The sequence below is a fragment of the Penaeus vannamei genome, chromosome 27 (genome assembly GCF_042767895.1).
Source record: "Penaeus vannamei isolate JL-2024 chromosome 27, ASM4276789v1, whole genome shotgun sequence".
NCBI classification, from domain to species: Eukaryota; Metazoa; Arthropoda; class Malacostraca; order Decapoda; family Penaeidae; genus Penaeus; species Penaeus vannamei.
The window spans coordinates 12,327,535-12,342,534 of NC_091575.1; the positions used below are offsets into that span (position 1 = coordinate 12,327,535).

The window sequence follows — 15,000 nt, forward strand, 5'->3', positions numbered from 1 at the left end:
AATGGTAGAAGGGCTCGGCCACCATAGTGTACCCGGCGCCACGGATTCTGGATGGAGAAAAGGAGGAGGAGGAGAGGAGGAGGAGAGGAGGAGGAGGAACAAGAAGAAGAAGAAGAAGAAGAAGAAGAAGAGGAGGAGGAGGACGGGGGAGGAGGGCTAGGAGGAGAGAAAGAGGAGAGGCGGAAGAGGGGGGCCAAGAGACGAGGAGGTGTGGGGAGAAGAACAAGAAAAAGAAGGATGAGGGCTAGGAGGAAAGGAGAAGGAGAGGAGGAAGAGGGGGGCTAAAAGACGAGGAGGAAGAGGGAGTAGGAGGGAGGCACAGAGAAGAGGTGAAGAGGGAGGGAAGGGTAGGTGAGAAAGAGAAAAGGGATAGGAAAAAAATAAAAGTGAAAAGAGTAATAGGAGAATGGGAGAAGAAGGATAAGGAGGCCGGGATAAACGAAAAAGGAGATAGGTATAGAATAGGATAAAGGGATTAGGAGAGGGAGAAAAGGGAATGGAAAACAGTGGGGGGAGAAAGGTTGGGCAAGGAGGTAGGGGGAGATGTGAAGTGGGAGAGAAGTACTAAGGGATAAGAAGGGAGGGGTTTAAACAAGGGACAAGAAGGGGACACAAGAAAGGGAATACGAGAAGGACAAAGAGAGAGAGAGAGAGAGAGTGAGAGAGAGAGAGAGAGAGAGAGAGAGAGAGAGAGAGAGAGAGAGAGAGAGAGAGAGAGAGAGAGAGAGAGAGAGAGAGAGAGAGAGAGAGAGAGAGAGAGAAAGAAAAGAAAGAAAGAAAGAAAGAAAGAAAGAAAGAAAGAGAGAGAGAGAGAGAGAGAGAGAGAGAGAGAGAGAGAGAGAGAGAGAGAGAGGAGAGAGAAAGAGAGAAAGAGAGAAAGAGAGAAAGAGAAAAAGAGAAAGAGAGAAAGAGAGACTGAGAAAGAAAAAGAGAGATAAGAGGAAGGGTTTGAGGGAGAGTAGGGCAAGGGAAGAAGGACCGAGGGGGGGGGGGTGTTGGGACCCTTCATTTATGCAGGTCAGCCTAGGTAAGGTGTGGCGGGGTGTCACCGAGCGGCCCTGATATATCCATCACGCGAGGACTGTCCTTTTGATCCCCTGGCGCAACCCACGGCGCCTCCGGGGATGACCTCTTGACCTCACCTCTGTTCGCGTTCTCTTTGTTGCTTTTGGGCTCGTTATCTCTATTATCATCATGGTCTTTATCGTACAGATCTACGTTTCTGTTTCGATTATTGTAACAATATCATAAATTTATGGTTATCATCAATAATCTTCTCTTATCATAATTATCACTGACAATAATATCATCATCATCGTCATTACTAATTACTACAGTTACTACTGTTATTATCATTATCATTATTATCATTACCACTTTTATTATTATTATCATTATCATAACTAGTGTCAGTACTATCACATTATCTACTATCATTATCATCCTCATCATCACTATTATTATCATTGTCATTACTGCTATTGTTATTGTTATTATTATAATTATTATTATTATCATTATCATTATTATGACTATTATCATCATCATTCTTCTTGTCATCAGTGTTATTATTATCAATACTATAATTAGCAATATTATGCTACTGCTGCTACTGCTAACCAATTATTATAATCATCATCATCATCATCATTACTATCATAATTACTTTTATCATCACCAATATCATTACAATTACCATTCTATTTGTCCTTTGGTATATTATATAATTTCCATTCATTTTCACATACACGAGATAAATCCACGGCATGCATACGCAAATAACCAGAATGCCTCTTTGAAAAAATCACAAGGACGGCGACAGTATGGATACTATAAGGATTTTCAACAATAACGACAGTGGCACTGCTACACCAATAGCACTCATCTTCATCCTAGTAAATTATTGTTTTGTTGATATTGTAATTATTACTATTATCTTATCATTATTATTAGCATGTTACTAGTAATGGCAATATGGATAAAAGCTGATCAATATTAAAGTTAATAATAATCATAAAGAAGATAAGGACATTGGAAAAAATGATAATAGACATGATGATGGTGACAATAAGAAAAATATGTGATGATGGTGATAATAAGAATAATAAATGATGATGGTGATGATGATAATGATGATGGTGACTATATGAATGATAGTGATGATAGTGAGGGTGATGGTGACGATCATGATGGTGATAATAATGTTAATACTAATAATGAACTTGGAAATTCGGACTGCGACAAATTCTATTCCAAACACTTAACTCCATACTCGTCAATAACATCTCCGCGAATCCCTCTTTTAAACCATCCTTTCCACACAACACACGGAGCTCCGGCCAAACAGTCGCATCGTTAATGAAGCACCGAAACTCTCCGAACCGAAACACCAAGAGACACATTACTTGGCGTTCGAAATGGAGTTCGAAACATTTTGACGAGCGTTTCGAATGCGATGGTAAATATAAATATACGTTATTCGCACATACAGACATGTGGCCTGGGCTGGGAAGAGACGTGGGCAAGTGAATAGAGGAGAATAAAAAATCAGAGAGAGAAACTGAGAGAAATACAATGGCAATCAAAAACGTATTTTTTTCTTTTCTTAATGTTCTGCAAATACCATTAACAATAGTAAATAGTAAGAGGAAGGGAGGGACAGAGAGGGAGGGAGGGAGGGAGGGAGGGAGAGAGGGAGAGAGGGAGAGAGGGAGGGAGAGAGAGAGAGAGAGAGAGAGAGAGAGAGAGAGAGAGAGAGAGAGAGAGAGAGAGGAAGAGAGAGAGAGAGAGAGAGAGAGAGAGAGAGAGAGAGAGAGAGAAATTAAGAGATTACTACACCCATAGAACAAAGAAGTAATCTCTTCATCTCTCTCCTCCCTTCAATCATCAACCACCACCCACAGACCCACCTTACATTCACCAACTACACACCTCAACATGAATGAATGTAAGAAAGAGAGTGAGAGAAAAGAATCTTTCTCCCTACGTCCCCCCCCCCACCCACCCTACCCCCTCCAGCACACTCCCGCTCACCCTCTCGCTCGCTCCCCGTCACCCACTTCCTTTCACCCGAAGAACATGAATGAAACCTGCTTCTACGGCCTCCTTCGCTGGCCTGGCGTGTTTGCGTTTCGCGTTTGCATCTGTTTGGCACCTCCCCCCCCCCCCCCTCCGCAACCCCACCCTCACTCCCCCTTTACTCCCTCCCTCTCTCACTCCTTTCTTCTGCTCCCTTCCCTCCTTCTCCTCCTTTTTTCTTCGTCTCTCTCACCCTCCCTTACCTCCTCCCTCGCTCACTCCCTTCTTCTGTCCTCTCTACCTTCCGCCTCCTCCTCCTCCTCTCTCTTCGTCCCTCTCACCTTCCCTCCCCTCCCTCCCCTTCCCCTCATCAACCTCCCTACCATATGCACCTCCCTGCCACACTTTACCACCCATTTCAACCACCCCTCCCACCCAATCCACACTCCTGCCTCCTCCCCCTTCCCTCCTCCTCCACCCCCCCCCCTGCCTCCCCACCCACCCACCCAACCCTATCTCCCTCACACACTCTCTCTCAAGTAAAATGTGAATGGTGATGAACCAGTTTTTAATAGTATGAACCTCCCCCCCCCCTCCCCCCGCCCGTAAACGGAGGTCTGCACTAACGTCGCGTATGTAAACATTGGTCGTGCGCCTAATATAGCATTTATTTACGGGCATTGAAAGCTCCACGGGCTGGAATCTGGGCGAGGCGGGGCGGGGGGTGGGGTGGGGTGGGGTGGGGTTAGAGTGGGAGACTTGAGCCGTAAGGAAGGGAGGGTATGGGTGGGGAGAGGAGGGGGGGTGGTATGGTTTATGGGGAAGAGGAGGAGAGGTTATGGGAAAGGGAAGGGGGAAGAGGAAGGGAGAGGGGTAGGGGATATGGGGAAGGGGGAAGAGGAGGGGGAAGGGGTTATGGGGGAAGCGAAGGGGGAAGAGGGGGAGAGGTCATGGGGAAGGGAAGGGGGAAGAGGAGGAGGAGGGTAAGAGATATGGGGAATGGGGGAGAGGAGGGGGAGGTATTATAGGGAAGGGAAGAGAGAAGGTGAGAGGAAGTAGGGAAAAAGAAGAGGTTTGGGGAATAGAAGATCATGGAAGGAAAAGAGAGCAACGGAATTATATTATATCAATATTCCTACATATGTGTATAAATAATCTGTGTACATATGTATGCACTTACAAGAAGCGGAAAAAGGGAGGAAGGGAAGGAAGGGAAGAAAGGAAGGAAGGAAGGTAGGGGAAGGTAGGAAAGAGGGGGGGAGGGGAGAAAAGGGTTGGGTTGGATGGGGAAGGGATATATGTATGAATAATTATATATATATATATATATATATATATATATATATATATATATATATATATATATATATATAGAGAGAGAGAGAGAGAGAGAGAGAGAGAGAGAGAGAGAGAGAGAGAGTGAGAGAGGAGAGAGAGAGAGAGGAGAAGAGAGAGAGAGGAGAAGAGAGAGAGAGAGAGAGAGAGAGAGAGAGAGAGAGGCAGGCACATAAGAGAAAGGAGAGGGTTTGTCCGCATCCACGTGGCAGGTACGCAGCTCCCCCCCCCTCCTAGCGCCGCCACAGCAGGAATCCAATCGAGTTTTGCGGTCGAGGTTCCCATGGGAATTGGGAGTCCTCGTCGCAGGAATCCTCGGCGTGAGCACCGCGCCCTTCGCTCCCCGCTTCCCTTGCCTTATGCTTGTCACCGCGGAACCCAGGAGGAGGGCCAGGGGGAGGGGGAGGGAGGAGGGGAAGGGGGGATGGCCGGCCAGCGGGGGTCCAGGCTCCCCACTGTTTTATTCCCATGTTTACCACTGGCGACCCACGTTGCCCGGATCCGTTCCTGAACAGCGGGATGCTAACTGTATCCAGAAGGACCTTTTTGCTTGACGTGGAGTCCTTCTCGCGTCTCCCTCGCGCTCTCGGGGACTACGGCCGAGGGGGACTTTTTGGGTTCTCTTCTTCTTCTCTCTGTTTCTCTCTCCCATTCGTTTTTCCTTGGGTTCTCTCCTTAAACTCTTTTCCTTAGTTTTTCTCTTCGTCGCTTTTCTCAATCTCTTATAGCGTTCCCTCTTATTACTCTGCGTTTCTCACCCTTCCTTAACCCCTCCCCTTGTTCCCTTCCCTTCTTCTCCCCTAATTCCTTTTCCTAACCCTCCCTTCTCGTCGGCTTCCTGTCTCCTTATCGCCCTTCCCCTACCCTCTCTCTTTTCATCACCCTTCCTTAGTTCCTCTCCCTTATCATCCTCTCTCCTCTCTCCTTACCCTCATCACCCTTCCTTTGCCTTTCTCCTTATCGGCTTTCCTTTCGCATTTCCCATGACTTCTCCCCCCCCCCCCTCCCCCTGAGGATACCCCACCCCCTTATCTACACTGCCTCTCGTTCGGCCCGCCTGCCCATCAGTGCAACCCGACACCCTTTATCATCCACGACCAGAGGACAGACAACCCTTAGCCTGACCTCCCTTAGCGTTATTTTCCATTCAGCCTGACATCCTTTGGCCTGACATCCCCTGAACAAGACTTCCCTTAACCAGCCACTCCTTTAGCCTGACATCCCTTAAACCCAACATCATTTAGCCTGACATCCCCTGAACCAGACTTCCCTTAGTCTGACATCCCTTTAATCCGACAACTTTTAGCCTGGCGTCCCTTACCTAACAACCCTTAACCTGACACTCATTAGCCAGACATTCCTTACCCTGACATCCCTTTTGTAGTGAGATGGTAACTATATGGATAATGGTGCGATAAAAATGAACAATAATGTTAAGAATTATAATGACAACAACGATGATGATAATGGTGATGGTGATGATGATATTAATAGCATAGACACCACCAACAATACCAGCAGGAACAACAATAACAACAACAGTGATAATGAAAACGACAACAATAATAATTACAATGATAATAATACCGACAGTAATACTAACTAAAATTAATAATTACAATGATAATAATATTGACAAAAATAATAGTAATAATAATAATAATAATGGTTATAAGAATAAATATAACAATAACAACAATAATAATAATAACAACAATAATAATGACAACAATAATAATAATAGAAATAATCATAACAATAATAACAATAATAATGACAGTAAAAAATAATGGTAACAACAATAATGATAAGAATAATGATATTGAGAACAACAAAAAATAATAATGCCTGTAATGATAACAATAACAGGCAGAATAAAAAAAATGATAATAATAACAAAACTATCAGCATCATTATCATCACTAACATCACCACCTTGCTGATACATTACAAAACAATCGCAAAAATGATAATAATAATAATAATGATAATAAAAAAATAATAATAAAAAATCAACGAATAACACCCAACCCCTCTTCCAGCCCCTGTCAAGACCCACCCCCTCACCCTCCAGAGCACCCCATCCCTCCTTCGCTCATCCCTGCTAAACCCGACCCTTCCTTCCCATCCACCCCCCTTCCCCTACCCCCCCCCTCCCAGCAGGGCCAACACCTGTGCCACCCATAGCCTCTTTCACCTTCCCTTCGCCCCCTTCACCTGGCTGGCCCCACCTCTCAACAGGTAAGCGTCTCCACGCGCCTGCCACGGCCATTAACAATTATCCTCTGCACTTCTCCCTGCGTGCTAACGACTTAATTACCACCGTTGCCGCTAGGTGGCAGGGTGGGATGGGGAGAGGGGGGTGGTAGGGTGGGGGTGGGGGTGGGAAGGGTCGTGGGATTGGGAAAGGGGATGGAAGGGTGGGATTGGGAAGGGAAGGGAGGGAAGGAGATGAGGGAAAAGTTTTAGGGAGGGAAGGAGGGAGGAGTAAAAAGGACACGAGAGGGAAGGGAAAGGAGGAGGAAGGGCAAGCGGGGAGGGGGGGAGGGGATGGGAAGGAAAGCGAAGGAAAGGGGAATGCAACGGGTGAGGAGGGGAGGGGTAAGGAGGAGAGAGGTGGGAACAAGAATGGGAAGGAAGGAAAGGAAACGGAAGGGAAGGGAAGTGAAGAGAAGGTGAAATGGAGAGAAGAGGCAAGGGAAAGGACAGAGAGCATAGGGGAGAAGCGAAGAGGAGCCAGAGAGAAGAGACAAGATAAAGAAAAGGGAGATAATGGAAGGGAAGGGAAAGGAAAGGACGGTTATAGAAGGGGAAAGGGCATGTCTTACGCTATCCATCCATCACGTGTTTGGAAAGCGTGGCCCACCGAGGAATCTCAATCATTTACCGTGTTTACGCGAATCATAACGCAGTTAATGGGATAATTGCGAGCGTAATGGACCACTCGACTACCTTTTGTCTTTCGCTTCGGTCTGGACAATAGGCGGGACCAATCACAGACCGATCGTGGGTATTAACCGCGAAGTACCGATCACTATTTGTCTGTTTGTCTTCGCAATAGCTGGGGTATGGATGTAAAAACACATGGATTTCAGTCTAGTGATAATATAGACCTATGGTAAGGAAATTATAGAAAAATAAAACGGAAAACCTCTAATAATATCGTAAATATGAACATCTTAATATAGACCTCTGGTAAGGAAATTATAAAAAAAAAACGGAAAACCTCTAATAATATCGTAAATATGAACATCATAATATAGACCTATGGTACGGAAATTATAAAAAAAAAAACGGAAAACCACTAATTATATCGTAAATATGAACATCTTAATATAGACCTATGGTAAGGAAATTATAAAAGGAAAACGGAAAATCTCTAATGAAACCGTCAATATGAACATCATTGCTATTTCTACTACTATTAATAACAGAGATAACAATCACCGAATCATGAAATATGCAAATATGGTAATAAACAATATAAAATAAAACCATGATAAATAATTTCTCCATGATCAAAGCTTTTTTTTATCATTATATCACGAAGAAAGAATATTATCATATATCATCACTGGCACTATCGAAATCTAAGATACTTATCATTATTAATTAATGGATGCCATGGTTAAGATGAACCCGATAATATCATTTACGATAAAATCCCCCCTTAAATAATCTTCAAAGGCTTCTTGACATCCTTATCTCTCATCTATAATAAAGGAAGTCATAGCGGCCGCACATCAGCTGACATCCCGCTATCTCGGTGCCCAGCATCACCATCAACATCACCATTAACTTCACCATCCTCGGGAGATCATCACCACCACCACGATGCCGAATCACCGTCGCCACAAACGAACTAACCAACTAACGAGGGAGGTATCTTACGCCCCTCCCCCCCCTCTCTTTCTCCCACCAACCCCACTCCTGCCTACTTACCCCCTTCCCCTCCCCTTTTCCTTCTCCCCCACTTCTACTTACTCCCCCTTCCCCTCCCCACTTACCTTCTCCCCCACTCTAACCTACTCAGCCCCTTCCCCTTTCTCCTTTCTTCTCCCCTCTCACTTCCCTCCCATCCCCTTCCCCTTTTCTGCTTCTCACCACCCCCGCCCCCACTCTACCTACTCACCCCTTTCCTTCTCCCTCCCCAACCCCCACTCCTACCTACTCACCCCCTTCCCCTCTTACATCCTTCCCCACCCCCACTCCTACATATTCACCCCCTTCTCTTCTCCCCCACCCCCCACTCTTACCAACTCACCCCCTTCCCTTCTCCCACCCCAACCCCCACTCTACCTACTCACCCCCTTCCCCCACCCCCTTTCCTTCTCCACACCCCAACCCCGACTCCTACCTACTCCCCCCGCCCCTTCTCCCTTCAAGAGCAGCACCATTACAGGGATAACAAGCCTCCGGTGGTTCGCTAATGGTTCTTCTAGCCTGGTCCCGTCGCCGTCGTCAAGCCACCATCCCCCCCTCCCCCCCCTCCCCCCTTCCCCCTCCCTCCTCCTCCAGCGTTAATGGCACTTTGATGGACGACAACAAACCCTTCGTCATCCACCTTCCTCGGGTTCTTGGGCAGGACCGACGAGGAAGGGGTATTCTGGCTCTGTCTCTTTCTCAAGTCTCCTTTATCTCCCTCTTTCTTTTTCTTTGTCTGTCTTTCTCTTTCTCTTCATCCCTTTGATTCTCTCTCTGTTTGTCTCCCTCCCTCCGTTTCTATCTAATCTTTCTTTTTTTCCCTCTCACTTTTCTCTCTCTCTCTCTCTCTCTTCTGTTAACATAAGTTACCTCCTCCTTTTGAGATGTATTTTCTTGTCTCAATAAACGTTTCAAAGTCAAAGTCAAAAGTCTCTCACACACGAGACCTGGCGAAGTCGCACCTCATTTTATATAATCTAACTTGATTTCTTCAGAGAGAGAGAGAGAGAGAGAGAGAGAGAGAGAGAGAGAGAGAGAGAGAGAGAGAGAGAGAGAGAGAGAGAGAGAGAGAGAGAGAGGGAGAGAGAGAGGGAAGGGGGGGAGAGAGAGGAGGGGAGAGAGAGAGAGAGAGAGAGGGGAGAGAAAGAAAGAGAGAGGGGAGAGAAAGAAAGAGAGAGGGGAGAGAAAGAGAGAGAGAGAGAGAGAGAGAGAGAGAGAGAGAGAGAGACAGAGAGAGAGACGGAGAGAGAGAGACAGAGAGAGAGAGAGAGAGAGAGAGAGAGAGAGAGAGATGAAAAAAGAAAAATGAAGTCTTCCGCAAGCCATGACAGACCATCGACTTGTCCGAAACCTTTGGCATTTTCGGATCTGTGGCATGTCATCCTCGGCGTGTCATGGCGTCCGATGCAGTTTACCTTTTGCCTGAAACAACAGCTGCACCCATCATTAGCGAGTGTGCGCACGTGTGTGTGTGTGTATCTATGTATGTGTGTGTGTGTCTATGTATGTGTGTGTATCTATGTATGTGTGTGTATTTATGTATGTGTGTGTATCTATGTATGTGTGTGTATCTATGTATGTGTGTGTATCTATGTATGTGTGTGTATCTATGTATGTATGTGTGTATGCATGTATGTATGTATGTGTGTATGTGTATGTGTAAGTGTACGTGTATGTGTGTCCATGCGTGTGTATTTTTTAGCGTGTAGGCAATACGCGTGTATGTCTACATATGTGTGTATCTACCAACGTGTGTGCGCGTTCTAAAGAGGAGAAACTGTTTGTAAGTGCAGCCTTAAAAGAGCTAATGTAAAAGCATCCCCATTCAGAGAGCCACTTAATCTTAATTGATATCGCCGGCAAGGTAGAAACCGCATCTCCGGCCGCTCCCAGGTGTCTTTCCCTTTCACTGTATTCGTATATTAACCGTAGTCGACTCATAAACCAGAAGACATCCATAAAATCGCAAAAAAAAAAAAAAAAAAAAAAAAAAAAAATCGTCATACTTCAGTTTTCAAAAATATATTTTAATTAAAGTCATGCTTGAGGTTAATTCGGAGAGCATTACATATTCATACAGGAAGTCCGTATATCTCCAAGCGATAAGGCTCATCATGTGAATTCAAAGCCCTGAATAAGGACTCAAAGGACTTCAGATTCCAAGGGGAAAAAGGGAAGGACTACCCCTCCCCTCCCATCCCCTAGCTCCGCCCCCCTCCCCGCCCCCTCTGATACCCAGCCGGGGCGTCGGTTACGTGGGCGTGGCAGGCCCGGGACGCCCTTCTTCCCGCTGCCTCGTAAACTCAGCTCCTCGGCATAGGAAGTCCTCTAAGGGGCCACGTCTGTATAAACCTTTTTTTTCTCGGCCTGTCACATCTATAACGCAAATCAGATCCCTCTTTCGACCCTTTTCGGACTTTTCTCCTCCTCCTCCTCCTTCTTCTTCTCTCCTCTCTCCTCCTCCTCCTTCTCTTCTTCTTCTTCTTCTTCTTCTTCTTCTCCTCCTCCTTCTTCTTCTTCCTCCCTTCTCCTCCTTCTCTTCTTCTTTTCCTCCTCCACCTCCTTCTTCTTCTCCCTCCTCCTTCTCTCCTCCTTCTCCATCGCCTCCCCCTCCTCCTTCTTCATCTCCTCCCCCTCCTCCTCCTCCTTTTCTTCTTCTTCTCCTCCTCCTTCTTCCCCTCCTCCACCTCCTTCTTCTTCCCCCCCTCCTCCTCCGTTTTCTTCTTCTCCACCTTCTCCCCTTTCAGCACACGCACCATATCCCTCATCCCCCTCTCCCCCCCTCCCCGATCGTCTTGTAGGCCTATCATTCCTTCTTCTCCCATACCCCTCCCCCACAGCAGCCCCCCCCCCCATCCCAACCATAACCCCCCCCCCACTCTCCATATCTCACTCTTAAACACTACCTCCCCCCCCCCCCTTTTTCCCTTCTCTCGCATTATAAGCCTATCCCCACTTCCCTCCCCTCCCCCCTATTCTCTTCATAAACCCTTATCCTCTTCCCATATCCTTGGCATCTCCTGCTCCTTCGTCATCTTATCCTGGCGGCGTATCCTCGGGTCATCCATGTGTTATCCTTCAATCCTATATCTCGTCCCGAATTTCTATTGTAAAATACATATTATCTCGGCCTATAGTATTAATGATTAGGATTATTGTCAGTCGGGTATGTACCATTATCAAGGGAGGGAGGGAGCGAGAGGGAGAGGGAGAGGGAGGGAAGGAGGGAAAGGGAGAGAAAGAGAAAGAGAGGTGAGAGAGAGAGAGAGAGAGAGAGAGAGAGAGAGAGAGAGAGAGAGAGAGAGAGAGAGAGAGAGAGAGAGAGAGAGAGAGAGAGAGAGAGAGAGGGAGGGAAGGGAACGAGAGGGAAACGGAAAGGGAGAAAGGGAGAAAGAGAGATAGATAGATAGATAGATAGAGAGAGAGATAGAGAGAGAGAGGGGGGGGATGGAGGGAGGGAGGGATTGATATATGTCTTTGCATTGTTATATATGCATCTATAAGGCAGGTAAAATCATTGCAACAGTAATCGCAATAATAACAATGACAGTGATAATGATGGTGATTATGACGATGCCGATGACGACGTCGATTATAATAACAATGCTGCTTCTGTTGCTGTTGATGGTGATGATGATGATGAGGATAGTAGCAGTTGCAGCAACAGTGACATACCGACTAGGAACAACAACATTAGCATCGGTAATTTGAAGAACACAACAGGAAATGATTGACGGAGGAGAGCATTGGCCAAGATTCACCTTCTTTCCCTTCCTCTCCCTGCTATCTTAACCTTATCACTTTCTTTCTCCCTTCCTTCATTTCGTTCTTTTCACAGATTTCTCCCTTTTTCCTTCTCTTCACTTCCTTCTTGATTTCTTCCTACTCCCCTCTACGCAATTATTCTCTTTCTCCTTTCCTCTCGTCCTTTCTTTACCCTTCTCCCTCCCTCCCTCCCTCTAATCCTTCCCTTACCCTCCTCTCGTTTTCCTCTTTCCATCACCTCTCCCTCCCCCTTCTCATCCTCTTCCTCACCCCTTTTCTCCCCATCACCCTCTTCCACACCCTTTCTTTCCTCATCATTCTCCCCCTCCCCCTCTCCTCCTCTTCATCACCCCCCCCCCTCTTCCCCATCATAAACGTGTCAAAGTCAAAGTCTCCTCTTCCCCATCACCCTCTACCCCAGTTCCCCCTCCCTTCTCCTCTTCCTCATCACCCTTCTCCACTTCTTCCCCATCACCCTCTACCCCTATTCTCCCTCTCTTCTCCTCTTCCCCATCACCCTCTACCCCTATTCTCCCTCTCTTCTCCTCTTCCTCATCACCCTTCTCCACTTCTTCCCCATCACCCTCTCCTCCTCTTCCCCCCCCCTCCCTCAGCCTATCAAGCGCGTTCCCTCGTTCCCACGCACGAATCCCGCGTTCATATTCAAGAGGCGCGGTTCCCTCTTAACTCTTTCTTCTTGGGCCTTCATCATTCTTATCTACGATCCTCTTTCCTTACGTCCTCTTCCCCATTATCCCTTCGTCTGGGCTTTTCCTTCTCGTTCTTTCTCCTTTTCTCCATTATCCCCTCGTCTGGGCTTTCTCCTTCTCGTTCTTTCTCCTTTCTCCATTATCCCCTCGTCTGGGCTTTCTCCTTCTCGCTCTTTCTCCTTTTGAATTTATCTTTCGTCATTTTCTTTCTGCTCCGTTAGGCCCGTCGGAGACTCACGCTGACTTTCGAGGGAAAAAAGGAGTGTTTTTTTTTTTTTTTTTTTTTTTTTTTGGTAAACATTATATTTTACTGGCGTGGGAATTTTCGGTACAGTGACTCCGTTTTGCTAGGAATTCCTTGGAAACTACAAAAAAAGTCTAAATATACACCGTAAAAGGAAATCAAAGTCATAAATATATAAAATCAGTTCATAAAAATTATAGTTTTTATCTCTTTATTTTTGTATTTTTATCTCTTATATACACACATTTTTTTTTTTTTTTTTTTTTTTTTTTTACAGAGATTGTCAATATTCTACAAACGCATTTCCTTCATTACACTCGTATAAGTTATTCTACTCTAGGTGGACGAAGAAAATGGGGATGAATATATAATCCAGTAATTAAATTTTCTTTCTTAATCCTGATTGGTATATCAAAGGCGTTCGTAGTTTCAGCGACTTACTCATTAACAGACTTGCAAAGACAAATATACACACTCAGTAAAATCATGTGTATGCGTTCACAAACATTGAAACAAACACACAAATGAGATGTAGATACACAAACGCACTTTCGCAAAAAAATAGAAAAGGGGAAAAAAAACTTACACGCGAAGCTACAACCCCGCATATTTATTCATACATACACACATACACGAACACTAACAAACATACATCCAAACGCACGCACTCTAAAACGTACACTTATACTTCCTCAAACGTACACACAGACACAGACACACATTAACATACACCCAACAAAAAGCACGCACTCTTAAACACACACACACACACACACACACACACATACACACACACACACACACACACACACACACACACACACTCACAGCTACATATCTCCACACGCACACATTCGGACACCGCCATCCTTCTCGCCAACACGATTTTCCAGCTAACGACAACCGAAGCCTTAATGATAACAATCGGACACTTGTCAACATCATCATCATAATTGAACAGAACATCGGAGGGCAACAAGGCGCCGCGGGATGTCAAAGTGCAGGGTGCTAAGTGCAATAATTTACCGTGTTGCAAAAAGATGGCCAATTACCGTTCTCTCTTTAACGAAGTCATTAGTGAAGAGATAGCGGTTATCAAAAGACTCGATCGAGAATCACTTTAACGGTTGTTGGCATCCGTCACCGCTGCAGTGTCCGCGAGTGCAGTGCGTCGGCGAGGGAGGGAGGAGTGAGAACGCCCATCGATGTTTTTCATCTTGCGTTACGTTTAGGCCTCATTCTTCTTCTTCTTCTCTTCCTCCTCCTCCTCCTCCTTCTTCTTCTTCTTCTCCATCTCCTCTTCCTCCTTCTCCATCTCCTCTTCCTTCTTTTTCTCCTCCACCTCTTCCTCATTTTCCTCCCCTTTCAGCACACGTACCATATCCTTCATCCCCCTTCTCCCCCCTAAATTATCATAATAATTGCATGTCATGAGTGCATCTATCAGAAAGGAATAATTTCAACAGCCAGTAAATACAGATATAATAAAGAATACAGTGACGTTCAGAATAATTAAGAAAAAAAATCAGTATAACAAGTCAAGAACAATAATAAACAGTATTGTCCTTGACTGAGAAAGAGCGCCATTCTAAACTTTATGAATAGGCAGTGCAAAAACACACCGTAGAATAATAACATAATATAAAATGTAAATAAACAACAAAAACATCTAATATACTCACCAAGAAACCAAAATAACTGGTGATTCTTCTCCTTAAAAACAGATGCACTTGAATCACCACACTTCAGTTCCCAAAAAATATCCAAAGTATATCCCCACAGCAACGACTTCTCACACCTCTCAATGAAAATCCTTCGAACAATAACAAAAACACACGAAAACAAAAGAAAACACGTGGTACAGATCACGACTCTCTCTCTCTCTCCCGCTGTCTCTATCTCTCTATATCTCTCTCATCCGCTCTTCTCCCTCTCCCTCCGTTCGCCAAGGAGTTCGGGAGTTCACTGGTAATCCACTCCCTTTCCTCTCAGTACGGTACCTGA

At 45.5% G+C, this 15,000-nt stretch overlaps 1 protein-coding gene across 6 annotated transcripts in view; it reads right to left on the reverse strand.

The window, feature by feature from the left end:
* LOC113802935 (uncharacterized) overlaps positions 1–15,000 on the reverse strand; it is a 167,403-nt gene that overhangs the window by 28,377 nt on the left and 124,026 nt on the right. Inside the window, exon 1 of one of the 6 annotated variants that reach the window (XM_027353604.2) lies at positions 14,679–14,996. The exons of the other annotated variants lie outside the window; for them this stretch is intronic. The gene's annotated coding sequence lies outside the window, so the exon portion shown is untranslated. Of the gene's footprint in view, positions 1–14,678; positions 14,997–15,000 lie in introns of those variants that run through there. 6 annotated transcript variants of the gene reach the window in all.